The sequence below is a fragment of the Uranotaenia lowii genome, chromosome 2 (genome assembly GCF_029784155.1).
Source record: "Uranotaenia lowii strain MFRU-FL chromosome 2, ASM2978415v1, whole genome shotgun sequence".
Lineage (NCBI taxonomy): Eukaryota > Metazoa > Arthropoda > Insecta > Diptera > Culicidae > Uranotaenia > Uranotaenia lowii.
Genome location: NC_073692.1, coordinates 306,643,533 through 306,660,310, shown reverse-complemented (window position 1 = coordinate 306,660,310; position 16,778 = coordinate 306,643,533). Strand labels below are relative to the sequence as shown.

General features: G+C 33.5%; 1 protein-coding gene across 3 annotated transcripts in view; it reads left to right on the top strand.

The window, feature by feature from the left end:
- LOC129745053 (somatostatin receptor type 2-like) overlaps positions 1 to 16,778 on the top strand; it is a 326,740-nt gene that overhangs the window by 30,443 nt on the left and 279,519 nt on the right. For all 3 annotated transcript variants that reach the window (XM_055737876.1, XM_055737874.1, XM_055737875.1), the window contains one exon: positions 12,956 to 14,197. The gene's annotated coding sequence lies outside the window, so the exon portion shown is untranslated. The remainder of the gene's footprint in view (positions 1 to 12,955; positions 14,198 to 16,778) is intronic.

Sequence of the window (16,778 nt, the reverse complement as noted above, 5' to 3'; positions counted from 1 at the left end):
TAGCATTGTTTTTTTTACTAATAACTTATTTCAATAGGGAAAGTGAGGATACTTGATCTCTGGGGATACTTGATTCCTTAGCTATTTATATCTCGAAACTGGAATGTCCTAGAACATAGGTCGGCAACCTGCGGCTCGCGAGCCGCATGCGGCTCTTTGGATGTAAAGCTGCGGCTCTTTAGCTCACTGCTCAAACATCAGGATATGTTTTACAATAAAATTTTAGAAAATTGTCCTAAACTTATATTTGAGTCTTGTGACCTGGAACACGAGATTTCAGAAGTAAAACTTTGAAGATTGCATCCGCTGTAGGAACAAGTGGAAAGGAACAAATGCTTTTGCTTTTAAGCTTTTAACTACCTATTTTTGAAGCATCAGCAGATAGATCAAAATTTAATTCATTCCTAACCGTAAATACAAAGAATAGCTGTTGTTTTAAAACAACAAAAACTAAAACCATATTATTTATTTTCAACTAACAGGAAAATCAAACTCTATTATTTACAAAACGTTGTTCCTAGATAGCCTCTGTTTTGTTATTAAACAACGTAACCATAATTAAGTTTTATATTTGAAGCACTTATAATATTTGCAGAGATGGTAAAATCGCGAGTCTACATACTCGCACTTTGCCCTTCTTTGCAGAACGATTTTATTTCGTTAAACTCAATCTGCAATGATGCTATCTAAAGTTCAACTCGGAAAGCATCAGGAAGTAAGCTTCGGGTAAACTCGGCAGGAGTAAACAGCCATCGGGGGAAACATCAGCAAAGCGAACGTTCGTTCGGCAGCCGAACACATCAATCGGACAACGCATGGGGGCGTTGCTAAAACTGATAGATACAAGGGAACGGGAAACGAGCGAGAGAAGGGTTCGAGGAATGTTAACTCGGCCCGTCGGGCAACGATCGCTCGTGAGCATTCGTGTACGGTAAGCTTCGTTCTGTTGTTTCGTTGGTGTGATTTTATTCCTGCGAGGCATGGAAAACATCAATTCGGAACTGTTCTCTTCGTTTTGTGTGCAATCACGTCATGATTGGAACGAAGATAAAATCAATCTGCACACAACAAGTTAAACTCGGAAAAAATCAGCCGAATGATTCTTTCCGAAGCGAGTCTACACACCGCTGAATACACCCTCTTTGAAAAAAGATGAGTTGATAATTATAAAATAGTACTTCAAATAATCAATCATTTCGAAAACTTTTACAATTTTGACGCATAAAAACATTAAAATATGAGAAAAGTCACCTCAATCTAATCCTATTTATTTTAATTGAAAACGAACAAGCATGGCCGTAGGAACGGGGGGGGGGGGGGGGGTGAGGTGGGGGGTTTGGGGTTTCCCCCCCCCCCCTCTCATGAGAGTCCAGAAAAGCAAGTAATGTATTCTACTCTACACTCAAATTTTGAAATTTTTAATCATATTTTGATCATTGAGTAAGATTATTCAAGAGTAACAAATTTTACTTAGAGATAATGCCAAAACCTCGGAAATTAATCACAGGTTCAGAGTTCTGCTTCAGTTTTTCAAAATTTTCTTGTTTGTTGATAGAAACTCATTTCTGAACATTAAATATCAAAGGAGATTTAACTCATTCCGGCAGTTTTGGTTCCATATTATCAAAATCTTAATTGATGTTTTGTTTTCATATTTTGGATTCGATATCCAGTTGGAAATTTAGACTTTCGCTTCGAATCATTATTAAAAAAGAGAAGAGAAAACTGTTTTTCAATCGTTCGAATTTGGTTTTGCATTTCATTCACAATTTGAATAATGATCTTCGAGACTCACATGCCTTTTAAATGTTTAAAAAATAGTTTCCAAACATGAAATGAAAAATTAGAAAGTTTTTGTTTGGTATCTATTCAAAGTTCTCAATCCAAATATTTTTTAAATCTTTAAAAATAATTTCTTATACTAAGAATCATGTTGATGATGTTTTCATTTTATTCTCATTTTAATTCAAATTTGCTATTCGGATTTATATTTATAATAAAAATAATTGACTGAAACCGATAGAATTAAAATTATAAATTCGTGGTTGAAAGTCTGAAACAAATTTCCATTCTTGGCTCGTAATGGAAACGCTGATTTGGAATAAAGATTCAGGAATCGTTTTTTTCTGAATATTTCAGAACTCTTATCGGAATTCGGAAACAGATAAAGAAAATCGAATACTGAGATCAGGTGCACAATTTTAATTTAAATCGAATATGTATGAAAAATTCAGATTCAGATTCAGCTCGTAAATGAGTTTCACAATCAAGATTTAATTATCAAGATGACAAGTCATTTTGAATACCTTAAATGGGGTGAATTGGGACAATTTCCGTAATATTTCTGTGAAATGATGCTCATTTATCGCCCGATTAGTTTGAGATTGTGTACTTTTTTGCCCTGAACAAAACTTGATCATAGTAAAAAAATTCAAAGGGTTTTCACTATCAATTTTTTAACATTAATTTTCGTTCTCCCCCAAGTGGGGTGACAATTGCTTGTCGATTGAGAAACTCGTGTAATAAAAAACTGCTCAAAGTAAAAATTTCGTTAATTTTAGAAGACAAATCAGTACAAAGTTTTCGCTTTGCAGATATATATTTTTTTATTTTTACAATAACCTTTTTAATCATCCACACTTATATTCGAAGAATGCTGGTGCCTAGCTCAAGGGGCAAAAAATTCAAATAAAAGTTAGATTTTTTTTCCTGGACTTTCTGCGAAAGCTTCTATAATCATCTCAAAAGTAAATTATCTTCAGGTCTACATTATTTTCCACAATTTTGGGAGTTTTTGAACACTTTTGAACACTTTTATGTTAAAACGTGCCACCGTTCGAAGCAGTTTAAATTAATTACACTAGTTTACAGCATTTTTGAACTCAGTAAACTGAAGGTCATTTCTTATGTGAAATCGGGCGCTGAACCCGAAAATGAAATTCAAAAAAATCTCAGTAGAACCGTTTTTGAGCTATGCTCCAAATATGAAATTTCGGAAAAATTGAAAAAGTTCTTGTACTTAGATTAAAATATCTCTGACGGCATAACAGTAATTTGAAATCCCTCTTTTGCTTATTGAAGGTGAACAAATTTTCTATCGATCATCTGAACACTGTTCTTGCGTTTGACCAACAGTATTGTTAATATTAGTGACTTTATGAGAAAAAAAATTATAAAAAACGCATTTTTTTAGAGAAAATTTTGTTTCAACCAAAGGTTTATACTCAATAGTAGCATTTAAAAAGACTGATTTTCTTTTGCGCTTAAATTTCAATTTAAAACAAAGATTTCAAGTGGTTGTTTATAAAAATCGGTTGAAAACTGAAGAAGTTATGGCTACTTTACCATAATAGTATTTTTTGTAGTTTTTCATAATTTAACGAACCGCAGTACACTTATCACAGTATAGGAAGAATAACACATGATAAATCTCACTCGCTCCAAGTCAAAATTATTTATTAGCTTACCAGAAGGTCACATGCCAAGTTTCAGGAAGATCTGACCATAGGGAGGGGTTGCTTGAGTCTCAAACGTGAATAGAATTTTGTGGTATTTTGCCTGGGAGGAACGAAAAATACCTACAGGTTTTTCATCAATAACTTCTTTCATCACTAGCTGAATGTTTTTTATGGTTGGTTTTATCAAAGCCTAAGTTGAGACAAATATTTCACCCGAAGACTATAACTCGATTGGATTTGAAACAGAAAAGTTATTGCGGTTCAAAGATTCATTAGTAGATGGAACGTGATGATGACTTAATCTACTAGCACACTGCAGTGATCTTAGCAATTGTGCCTGTGTATATATATTTTTTATGTGTTTTGCTTCGAATGTTTTACGCTTTTATTACTCTGACTAAATTTGTGTAAACTGACATTAATTTATTGCGTAGGTTTATTTGATCATCTGTGGACGCTGAATGGCACTTTGCTCGCGTCAACTATCGTACCCTGATCTGACGCTGAATGGGCTCTTCTAGCCTCGCGTAGATTCGTGCGAAGATCTTTGCTCACACGCATTAAACAAGTAGCCTTATGTTTCAGAAGAATTACTGAGACTTGTGTCCGCCAATTTTTACTATTCTTAATATTTTTTTTTTCTAACATTACATTTTCTTTAGATTTTGCTTACGTTATTCTTCAATCAAGGTAAATTTTCAATTAGTTTTCTTTTGTTTATTTATTTTTTTTTAAAAGCTTGCGAAATAATTAAAAAAAATTTGGTTTACTTCTTTTCTTAAAGCTCTTGCTACAGTTTGAATTGGAAATTGAAATTTTGGAACTGAAATTGGAATTGAAACTAAAAATTAAAATGAATCCCGATAAAGAGGTTTTCATATGCATTGACTGTCAAGGAACCGAATCAAACCCCAATGTCTTTCTGATATGTGCATACTGTTTTTCTAATGTCCATCCGCGTTGTAGAAACATTCTAGGCAGTTCAGCACGTAGAATGAAAAACCAAAACTTTTTTTGTAAACCTGATTGTGCTGAAATCTACTCCAAAATTATAGGAATGCAAACCAATCAAATAAACATCGTCGACGCAATCAAAAATGATATAAAACTTGCTGTACAAAGCGCGGTCGCTAATGAAATCCAAACTTTAACATCCAAAGTTGAATCAGTTTCTTCAGCAATTGAGGCCTCTCAGGATTTTCTATCTGCAAAGTTTGACGAAATCCAGTCAGACTTTAAGGACCTGAAAGTCGAAAATGAGAGCCTCAAAACTGAGGTTTCTGATCTCAAGCTTTCGCAATCTGCTCTTACTGCCAAGGTTCACAAATTAGAAAGTCATTTAGATAAAGTAAGTCGAGAGTCGATTTCTAAAAACGCTATGATATTTGGACTTCCAGTCGTTGGCAACGAAGATCCTGCAATATTGGCCTGCAAAGTTTGTCAGACGATAGGATATGAGTTGAAGCCTGATCAGATCGAACAAGCGAAGAGATTGAATTTTGGAAAATCTAATTCCGTACCCCCGTTAAAAATTATTTTCAAAAACGAAGCAACTAAGGAAGCAATCTTCTTTAAAAAACGTCAGTTTGGAAAACTCAACTCAGCACAGATTGATCCTTTGTTTTTAGTCAACGGAAATTCTAGTTATGCAACCATACGCGATGAATTAACATCATTTACTTTGGAGCTTTTAAACGAAATTCGGGAATCTCAGGAGCTTCTTGATATAAAATATATATGGCCCGGTAGAGGTGGTGCTATTTTAGTTAAAAAGGATGAAAACTCTAAACCTGAAATTATAAAAAATAGAAACGATATCGCCCGTCTTGTGTCTAAATTTTTAACCTCTGTTGAACATGCTACTCCTTCACCAAAACGTAAAAGACAATGAGTATTAGTTTCTACTTCTTTTGTTCTTATAGACTTATTTTTAAAAATGGATAGTATACTTAATAATTATAATGATAACATTGATGATTTTAATGCTTGTATTTTAAACAAAAATGATTTGAAAAAACTAAGAATTTTACAATGGAACATATGTGGAATGAATAATTTATCAAAATTTGACAATATTTTACAAACTGTTGATCAGTCTTGTGTTGTAATCGACGTTATAGTAATTTGTGAAACGTGGTTGAAGGAGGAAAACTGTTCTCTTTATAACATTCCGGGATATATTGCTTTGTTTTCTTGTAGGAAACAATCGCACGGTGGTTTGGCATTGTACGTTAGGAACAATTTGAATTTTAAAATTTTGAATAACGTTTCTTTAGACGGGTTTCACAACATAAGTATTGAACTTTCTATCAATGGTGAGTTTATTGACGTACATAGCATCTACAGGCCTCCATCGTTACCTTTGAATACATTTTATGATCATCTTGAATCTCTCTTTTCTACTGTTCCTGATAAACATTCATGTTTCTTCGTTGGTGATTTCAACATTCCTATGAACTTGACAAATAATAACGCTGTAGCAAAATATAAAACATTTCTTGAATCTTTCAACTTCTTGTGCACTAATAGTTTTCCAACAAGACCAAGAAGTAATAATATTTTGGACCATGTTGTTTGTAAAATGGATGATATTATGAGGGTTAAAAACGATACAATATTCAACGATGTTAGTGACCACTGTATAGTTATTACCACCTTTGATCTTATCTCTGAAAGGAAAAATATTCAACTCGTTAAAACTATCACAAATCATACGAAATTAAACGAAATTTTTAGGAATTATTTGAGGAATTTAACTCTTGTTGAAGACGCTAACTCCTGCTTAACAAACTTAACTGCCACTTACAATTCTATGTTTGAGGCATGTTCAAAGAAAGTAACGAAATATGCTAAGTTAAAAGGTAACTGTTGCCCCTGGATGTGTTTCGACTTATGGTTTCTCATGAGGTTGAAGAATAATTACATCAAAAGAGTTAAACGGAACCCCGAAAGTCAGCACCTGAAAGAACTTCTTGCTCACATTTCAAAAAAAGTTGAATTGAAAAAGCGAAATTGTAAACGATCATACTATGAGAAACTTCTAAATAATACTCCTCACTCAAAGTTATGGAAAAACATTAACTCAATTTTAGGTAAAACGAAAAATAACAGCGCGATAGCTCTTAAAATTAATGATGCCCTAATAGAAAACAAGCATCTAGTTTGCCAGTCCTTTAATGATTTTTTCACAGACATTGGTAAATCATTAGCTGGGAAAATAACTGTCGATCCATCCTACAATCTATTAACAAACATGAATCGAACTCCTTATTCGTTGTTCTTACACCCGACATCGTCAAATGAAGTTTCTCTTACTATCCAGTCGTTAAAAAATAAAAAAAAGTTGTGGGCCGGATAACATTTCTACGAGTTTATTGAAAAAACATAGTGAGCTCTTCGGACCAATTCTCGCTGAATGCTTCAACAACATTTTGGAAACAGGAACTTATCCTGATTGTTTAAAAACTGCAAAAGTAACTCCAATCTTTAAATCTGGTGATCCAACAAATGTTACCAATTACCGTCCCGTTTCTAATTTGAGCGTTCTAAGTAAAGTGTTCGAGAAACTATTGATCGGAAGAATCAACCCTTTTTTGAACAACAACAATATTCTTTACAACCATCAGTATGGGTTTAGATCCGGTTCAAGTACGCTAACTGCTATATGTGAACTTTTGGATTCTGTTATCGACAACATTGATAAGAAAAAAAATGTTGGTGGCCTTTTTCTGGATCTTAAAAAAGCATTCGATACTTTGGATCATGAAGTACTTTTAAAAAAACTTGAGTGTTATGGCATAAGAGGTATCACGAACAACTTGATTCGCAGTTACCTTTCAGGAAGACAACAATTTGTCCGTATAGATGATGAAACAAGTTCCCTAGGAAAACTTGAAGTTGGAGTTCCACAAGGCAGTAACATAGGGCCCCTCCTTTTCCTTTTGTACATAAATGACATAAGTAACCTACCGCTGCATGGATCACCAAGACTTTTTGCTGATGACACTGCCCTTTTTTACCCAGGAAAATGTCCCAAAGCTATAGTCAAAAACATGGAAGAAGATCTAGATACGTTGCACAAATATTTCAATTCAAATCTTCTTACTCTAAACTTAGCAAAAACCAAATACATGTTATTCCGTTCCTCCCGAAAAATAATCCCACTTCACAATAGCCCAAAAATTGGGAACAATGTTTTGGAAAAAGTCAACAGTTTAAAGTACTTGGGAATAACCTTGGATGACACGCTCTCTTGGAAATCGCATATTAATAATTTACACAAAAAGATATCATCTTTTAGTGGTGTCTTATGGAGGGTGAAACATTTTGTACCGCGACATGTGATGTTGCGATTTTATTTTGCGTTCATTCATTCCCACTTGAATTATTTAATAGCGGCGTGGGGCAGGGCTTCTATATCTCTTCTCTATCGTGTACAAACTTTGCAGAATCGTTGTTTGAAAACTATTTTCAACCTTCCCTATCGTTACCCGTCAAATTTGTTGTACTCTAACCGCTCTCATAATGTGCTTCCTTTGACTGAGCTTTGTAACTTCCAAACTTGTATTTATGTTTTTGATAATTTGCATTCCTCATATACATCTCAAAACTTAAGATTTACCGCGGGAATTCGTATTCACAACACTAGACAATCTCATCATCTACTACGAAGTAGTTCTTCAACAAGCCTAGGACAACAAAGAATTTCTTTTATCGGACCAACAAAGTACAATAATCTTCCAGAAGAATTGAAGACAATAAATAACAGAAATATTTTCAAGACCAGACTGATGCAATACTTTAAGAACCTATTAAACCATTGAACAACGAATCACCAAACTAGCTTTTTTTTTTTTTTTAATTTGTATATAATAATTGGTTTTAACTTGTGTGTTTTTAGTTTAGTATAATTCTCTGAAATCAAACTTAGTTTAGTACAATTTTTTTTTTTTTAATTTTTTAACTTGTTTCATATTTTAAACAACTTTGATTGAGAAGTGGATCTCTTCAAAGGAACACTTGTTCCACTGAGATTCACTATTTTAGCTTACATTCATTTTGATATTATTACATTCTTCCGCTCTAAAAATAAAATATATTGTGTTCTCAGCATGCTTAACTTTTTTGTAATTTGCTCGCGTTCTTTTTAATTACTTTGAACTTTTTTGCTGCCAGACATGCTGAGAACTGAAGTGTCCATTACCAGGAAGCTCATTTGAGTTTTTTGGTGTGGGGGAGTGTGGCGGGCCATTCAGAGAAATAAAAAAAAAAAAAAAAGATTGTATTTTGGTCGAAAATTCTATGTATAAAACGCAATGCGTAAAAAGTACTCATTGCGTGTTGGACAAAATTTGCGGCCTTTGAACTGCAATAACTTTTTTACTTCAAGTCCGATCGTGTTGCAGTCTTCGGGTGAAATATTTGTCTCAACTTAGGCTTCAAAAAAAATTAACCATAAAAAACAATCGGCTAGTGATGAAAAAAGTTATTGATGAAAAACCAGCATTTTGTGTTCCTCCCCGGCAGAAAACCTTAAAATTTTATTCACCGTTGAGACTCAAGCAACCCCTCCCTATGGTCAGATCTTCCTGAAACTTGGCATGTGACCTTCTGGTAAGCTAATAAATAATTTTGACTTGGAGCGAGTGAGATTTACCATGTGCTATTCTTCCTATACTGTGATAAGTGTACTGCGGTTCGTTAAATTATTAAAAAATGCAAAAATTAAAGTTATGTTAAAGTAGCCAAAACTTCTTCAATTTTCAACCGATTTTTATAAACAACCACTTGAAATATTTGTTTTAGATTGACATTCAAGGGCAAAAGAAAATCCGATTTTTTTTACCATTGAGTCTAAAACTTTCGTTGAAACAAAATTTTTGCTAAAAAAATGCGTTTTTTATAATTTTTTTTCTCATAAAGCCACTAATATCAACAATACTGTTGGTCAAACGCAAAAACAGTGTTCAGATGATCGATAGAAAATTTGTTCACCTTCAATATGCAAAAGAGGGATTTCAAATTACTGTTATGCCGTCAGAGATATTTTAATCTAAGTACAAGAACTTTTTCAGTTTTTCTGAAATTTCATATTTGGAGCATAACTCAAAAACGGTTCTACTGAGATTTTTTTGAATTTTATTTTCGGATTCAGCGCCCGATTTTACATTAAAAATGTTGGTCAGTTAATCGAGTTCACGATTTTTTCTAAATTTTGTAAACTAGTGTTATCGTTTCTTTTTTCACCAAAAACATGTTGAAAGAATTTTATACTATATACAATAATTTTAGACATGTCACATCACTATTTGAAGTAATGCTAAACAACTTGTCGTGGTATGAAATTTGGTGAATTTATTATGCTTCAAAAAACTTTTTTCAAATTTATTTAAGTAACATGAAGTAAATTAAATTTATGTTTTTTAACGCAATAAATCAAGGAACGTGGTCATGAAAAGAGAAAAAATAATGTGTAGAATGCTTGATATTCGGATAACAACAATTTTTCACATTTTCGTCTCTATTCACCCAATTTTACGGTACATAATTCAGCTGAAAATTACATATTTAAGGTACAACTTTAGTTTATTTGGCATCTTTTGAATCTTTTTTTATTTTTTTAAATCATCACCATGATTTTTATGTATTGATTTTCAATAAAAAAAAGTTTTTGTAATTTTTCTGCAAAACAAATGGCATTCCATATTCATATTTTTAATGTATTGTTGAACATTGTTAATATTGCAGTTTTTTCAAACCCCAAATTTCAAACTAAAATCTCGAATTTGAATAAGTTTTCAAGAATCAGATTTGAACCGCTATGCTGAAATCAAATAAGCTAACCTTATTTTTTTGCAAATTCAAAGATTTAAAGTTACCTTTTTTATTACTAAGGGAAACCGTAAAATATGAAAATAAAAAAAACTTTTTAATTTGTATTATTCATTAATTGTTCGAGAAAAAGTATCATAGAAAAAAATTGGTGACCAATCCCCCCCCCCCCCTATGAGGCGGTTCTTCCTACGGCCCTGCCTACAAGTATACCTCATAAGATTGCCTGGTTTTAACCGGGCTTGCCCGTATTTTGAAAGTAAAAATTGGGTGCGGTCCAGTTACCTAAAAATAGACTAAAACCCCGGTTTTCTTTTGTATTATTAATAATTTTTGCGAAATTCCATATATTAAACTTGTTTAGCGAAATGAATTCACATACAAGTTTTGGTATTTTGAGATAAGATTTAAACATCAGCGGGATGTGCCTTGATAAAATTTTTTTTTATGTTTTTATTTTGATCTTTTCTCTTATCTTTTTTGGAAAATATAAAGATTTTTGTTTAATTTGCCCAGATATTTCCCGGATTTGAATTTAACAATTTGGAAACCCATTGTCCGAATTTGCCCGACCTGGATACGTACAGAAAATAGGTCTTTATGACATAAAGGGTTAAAAAGTGAAAAGATACATAAAATTCATATTCAAAATTTCAAAACGAAGGTTTGAAAATTACAAAAAATAGTTTAATAGCTTTTCAAATGCAGTTTAGATTGATGCAGTTTTTTTTTTGAAAAATTATGTATTTTAATTTAAATTATATGTTTTTTAAATATTAAAAAAAAGCAAATCTTTAAGTCCTGTAGCTAAGAGTTGCAAAATGCTCACAAATTTTGAACAAAATTTCAGTAACGGACATTTTTTTCTTCGTTTTGATTTTTTTTCGCAACATTAAAAAATTCCTGGAACCGATCCTGTCATTTAAAATCTACTGTTTCTTTATTATTTTCCACGAATTTCGAATGAAAAGTAGGAGATAGCATTTAAAAATAAAATATACTGATCAAACAAAAGATTTTTTTCCAGTTATTTGAGGTTGATCAAACATTGATAAATAATCTACAATGCATTGAATTTTATTTTTTGTTCAATTGAACGCACAATTCTGAAGAATCATTCTTGACAAGTGATATTTTGAATTTAACAGATGCATTAAATTCTGAAAGTATGTTCGCTTGACTTCACAAATCTTGAAAACTCCTACTTCTGGATTTTTTAAGAGATTAGTTTAAACTGGGTAAATGTCACGAAAAATTTTGATTATTTCAAGGAAATTTATTTTCCAACAAAGGTTTTAAAAGCCTTTCTTTGCCTAAGAAATTATTAATATTCTGAATATGTTAATATGTCCAAATGTTTCACTCTAACATCATGCAAAGTATTCATTTAGGCATGGTATGGATTTTCTTGACCAAATATTTGCCAACACATTAAAATTTCCATAAAATAAATCCATCTTAGAAGAGTTGACAAACCAGAAGAGAATCCATGTACCTACTTAATAATAATCACAAACAGATTTGTGAGAAGAGTTAAGAAAAAAACTTCAATGGTTTAAATGTTGTTTTCGTGAACCTTATATTCCTTGATCAATCATTTTTTTTTTAATTTTATTAAAACAAAAACAATCAATCTTCAATGTGGCTCTTTCAATCTTCAAAACATCTAAAATTTTTGAGTTTTTGGCTCTTCCGACTTGAAAGGTTGCCGACCACTGTCCTAGAAAGATCAAATGTTCTAGAAAAATGTGTCAAATGGAGTTGAGCTTAAAGCTCAACAATTTTTAACAAAATAATTGTTTGAGTAATTGAACTTTGTTTGAAAAATTTCACCAAATTTGACTTTAAGATCTTTTTTCATCACTTTAAAATGTTCCTTACATGGAAAAATTATAACCAAAATATTTGTTTCAATATATCAATCGTTCGAGCGTAATATGTACTTCAAAATACCATATTTCCAAAGCAATGGAAAACTCTCAACTTTTTTCAGAAAAAGTTATCTAAAATGTTGATTATGGGTTCAATATAATCCCTAAAGTTAAAAACGGTATATTCTTTTTCTGAATTGATCGTGATCATTGCTGATTTCGAGATTACTAATATTTACCCAATAACTAATATTTATCCAACAAATGTCTGAAGAAAAGGGCCAATATAATTAATTTTATCTTAATTACAGAAAGTAGCGCCTTTAAGTATGCAATGTTATTAACATTGAGACAAAGTTATAGAATTTTCTTCTTCTGTCAGTTATAAACAAGTTTAACAAGTTTGCAAATTTCATCAATCTGAACATGCCTTAAACATAAAATAATAGTTTTGTCGTTTTGTTTGGTTCGGACATGAATTTTTATCTTAAATGGTTACAACTTTTTACAGAAACTGCTCAGTTTTTTGTCGAAAAGTAAAAAAATTCTGCAACCAATTTCAATCTGCCTCATCTAGCGTAAAGCGAACGAATAATTTGATCCACAATACAATTTTCGTTGCGTAAAATTCATGAATTTTACCCGTTATAACTTCGATTTGATTCGGTAAAGGCATAGAACGTGGCTACAAAAGATAGTGGAGCATCCAAATTTTCATTATTAGATTTTTTTTTGCTTCATTGAAATATACTCAAAAAACGTACCTAATAGTTGTCTTTTCCTAATCTCTAACAGATTCGCACGATCCGAGAACTTTAAGGAAATGTTAATTTAAAGTGAAGTGAGTATCTAATTCTTTGAAAAACTAAACCTCGAATTTGAGTGGAAGAGATTTTGCCCAACAAGCTGCTGAAGCTGTTTATTGTGATTGTGTAGGCAGGCAAATCTCATGTTTCCGAAATCTGACTAACGTGATTTTTCATTGTCCTCGCTTAGCGTTTGAGAGACGAAGCACCAAACCAATGATCCAGAAATTGATGGAAAGAGAACCAAAAAAAAAACCAACATCCAATGACACAAAGTGCAAAGGTCCGTAAAAATTCATCATAAAACAAAGATTTACGATTTCGCGATCATCGCCAGGATTAAATGGTGGTGGAAGAAAGACGAGTTTATGGGAAATCAGCACGAGAAGTGAAGTGAAGAAAAGTGGATAATTCCGATTTACAAGTGGCTGTGCAAGGGTCTTCACTTGACGCCAACTTGATGATGGTGGTGGCGTTTCTTGTTCCGTTTCCGATCACCGATGACCGACTGTACGAAGCGATATTGGTTCAAAACCGTTGTTGGCAGGAAGCGCGGCAGCTTCTTCGTCGGAGAAAATGATGAAAAGTTAATTAAGTGTGCAATTATAAGTGAAGTGTGCGAAAAGCGATGAAATTAATTACTCTGTTGTAGCCTTTTGTCGCCGTTGAAAATTTACAGTGTTATAAACACCACCCGACGGACGCGTCCCATTTCAGTACTACCTTTTGTTGCGGTGTTCTGGGAGCAGATAAAGAGAGAGCACAGAAGAAAACACAATAGTAAAAAATACGTACATCGCCTGGTAGAAGTAACAGTGTTGTGGGATGATACAAAACGAGTGTGGAGCGCGCTTTTCTGCTTCATTTGAGGCGGCTGCAAGTGTTTGAGTAAGGGTGTTTGTGAGCATATCTGTAGGTGGGTTGTTATTGCCCGAGGGAGTTTTTCCTCCGTCTTCATCGCAGCATCGGATCAGAAAGCAGCGGCGAAGGGAAGAAGATTTTGATAAAGTGCAACAGCAGAAAGTGCAATTGCATGTCGCCGAACGAAGACACAGAATGTTTTAGAGCGAGGAACGGGTTGTTGTAATAAAATAAGGTGGTGGCACTCGGAACGTTGTAAAATTCAATCTTGAGCTGGGACTGGCTGTCTCTAGTTGAAGTGCTACGCTGCTGTTTGGACCAAGTGGACTGACGATTCTAAGCAGCGGTATCTGCTGAGGATTATTCAACTGTAAGTATTAAGATGGACAGCGTCGATGAATGCAATGAAATTGGAAAAGGGTCTCAAGTTGCTTCCTAACTAATTGGCTTTACAAACTAGACAGCCGCTTGATATAGGTTACCCGATCGGAAGAGTCATTTGCCATTCAGGTGTGGCATATTAGGTTGCACCATGCAAGAAGATATTGGTTCCGTAGATTGGCATCTTAGCTCGATCGTTGTTTACTTGAACTGGATGCATCTGATAATATTATATTCGTACTAGCAGACCCGATAAATTTCGTCTGACCAGATTGAAAACAATAAATGTTGAGTTGGCAATCGTTTCGCTTTTGCGAGCAGATCCTAACTTTGACTTACTTAAAATTTTAACTCAGTTCTATGGGTCTCTACTAAAATCATCGAAAAATTATCCTTTATAAATCTTACATGCATCTTACATGAATCCTAATTTACTTTTCTTTAATTTGGATGTTTTGTTTGTCGCCGCGATAGATTTTTTATGAATTAATTTTCGGAAAATTTTGGAATCATTATAACTTTTTTATCAGACGACCATACGTTTAGAGCTATTATGGGATTCGCTCCTCTTCAGTGTACACTTAATTCAGCAAGTAGTGGTTATAAACAGTGAATTTGACAATATGTATAGTTCAAATCCAGAAAGGAAAAATAAATTCGTAATTTTAAAGTGTCAAAGAGCCGAATTTTTGTTGAAGTTTTTCCCTTTTTGATAAAAATCACACGTGAATATAAAAGATAATTATTAGAGACATGAAATAAGTAAGAGAAAACCTAACTTTATACTTAGCTAACATTTGGACCAGAGAATTTACTAAAGCAAGAAGCTGGATATTTATGCTGATTTTTGATTGATATTTTGTGACCGAGTTTCTGATTTTGTCTTTATTTTCTCAAAATGATTTCAAATTTTATTGTTCATTATTTCGATTTTTTTTACATTGAAAGTCTGGCGTATAAAACTGCATAGGTTCTCTCTAGAGCTCGAAATTATAGCGAGTGCTCTTCTAACTGATAGACCGTTATTTTTTATTTTTTACTCACAGTAATTTTTTCTGCAGTTTTAGATACTTTTTTTAAGGAAGTTTAAAATGTCTCGCTTTTTTTTTGCTTTGTCTTGCTATTTTCTTGAAATATTCCACTTTTTTATATTCGAATGTTATTTCATAGTAGATGTATTTTTCAAACTGTCTGCTGAATTTGAAGAAATAGAGGAGAGTGGGGTAACGTGGGCTATGGGGAAACGTGGGCCACTCGTGTGTATTGAGATAAAAATCTCAATCCAATGGTCATCGCCGTCGCTTTGAGTACGCATGTTTTTCTATATGTTGTTGACTCACGTAAAGGGTGATACGTTCAAAATTTGGTCCCTTGACCAAATTTGATACGTTCAAATCTCCCTTTACGTGAATCAACAACATATAGAAAAACATGCTTACTCAAAGCGACGGCGATGACCATTGGATTGAGATTTTTATCTCAATACACACGAGTGGCCCACGTTTCCCCATGGCCCACATTACCCCACTCTCCTCTATTTCTTCAAATTCAGCAGACAGTTTGAAAAAAACATCTACTATGAAACGCGTGTAAATCGGTGAAATCGTTTATTTAAAAAATCAAATTAAATTTCTTTTTGAAGTTTAATTAGTATAAAATTCAGGAAAAATATTCAGTTAGGCTTCCGCGTGTAAATCGGTGAAATCGTTTATTTAAAAAATCAAATTAAATTTCTTTTTCGAGTTTAATTAGTATAAAATTCAGGAAAAATATCAGTTAGGCTTCCGCTTTTCCAAATCCGAATTGCCGGGCCTTACGTTTAACCCCTGCCATCAGATTTTGTACAGCCACCTTGCCACCTTCTTCGCCGCAGAAAGCCAGTTTGCCTTGAACTGCTGCTCGTCCTTAGCAGTTTTTTTAGTCTTCTTTAGGTCGCGCTTGACAATAGACCAGTATTTCTTAATTGTACGGAGCTCTGACGTGTTGGGAGGGTTCTTGTCCTTGGAAATCACCTGCACGTTGTTGGCGGCGTACCACGCCATGGCCTTTTGACCGTAATGGCAAGATGCCAAATCCGGCCAAAACAGTACGGAACAACCATGTTTCTTCAGGAAAGGCAGCAGACGTTTATTCAAAAATTCTTTCACGTAAATTTCTTGGTTGACAGTCCCGGAGGCTATGAAAATGCTGCTTTTTAAGCCACAGGTACAGATGGCTTGCCAGACCAGATATTTCTTCGCGACAGTTTCATGTGCTCCTGCCCCGGAAGCTGCTTTTAGTCGGCTTTGACGTAGGTTTCGTCGTCCATTACCACGCAGTCAAACTTCGTCAGCATCTTCGTGTACGTATCATATGCTTCTTTTATTTAACTAGCCTAGAAAAATGAACTTACCTACATAATTAAACAAGCACCCACAAAATGGCATCCATGGGAGACCTAAATTACATTACAAAAATATGCTCATGCGCTTATGATCTTAGTTTTGTCATGTTCTTTCACACGGAAAAGGAATTTTTGATGAAACATCAATATATCGCACAAACGCAACCAATTAGCAAATCATTGCTTG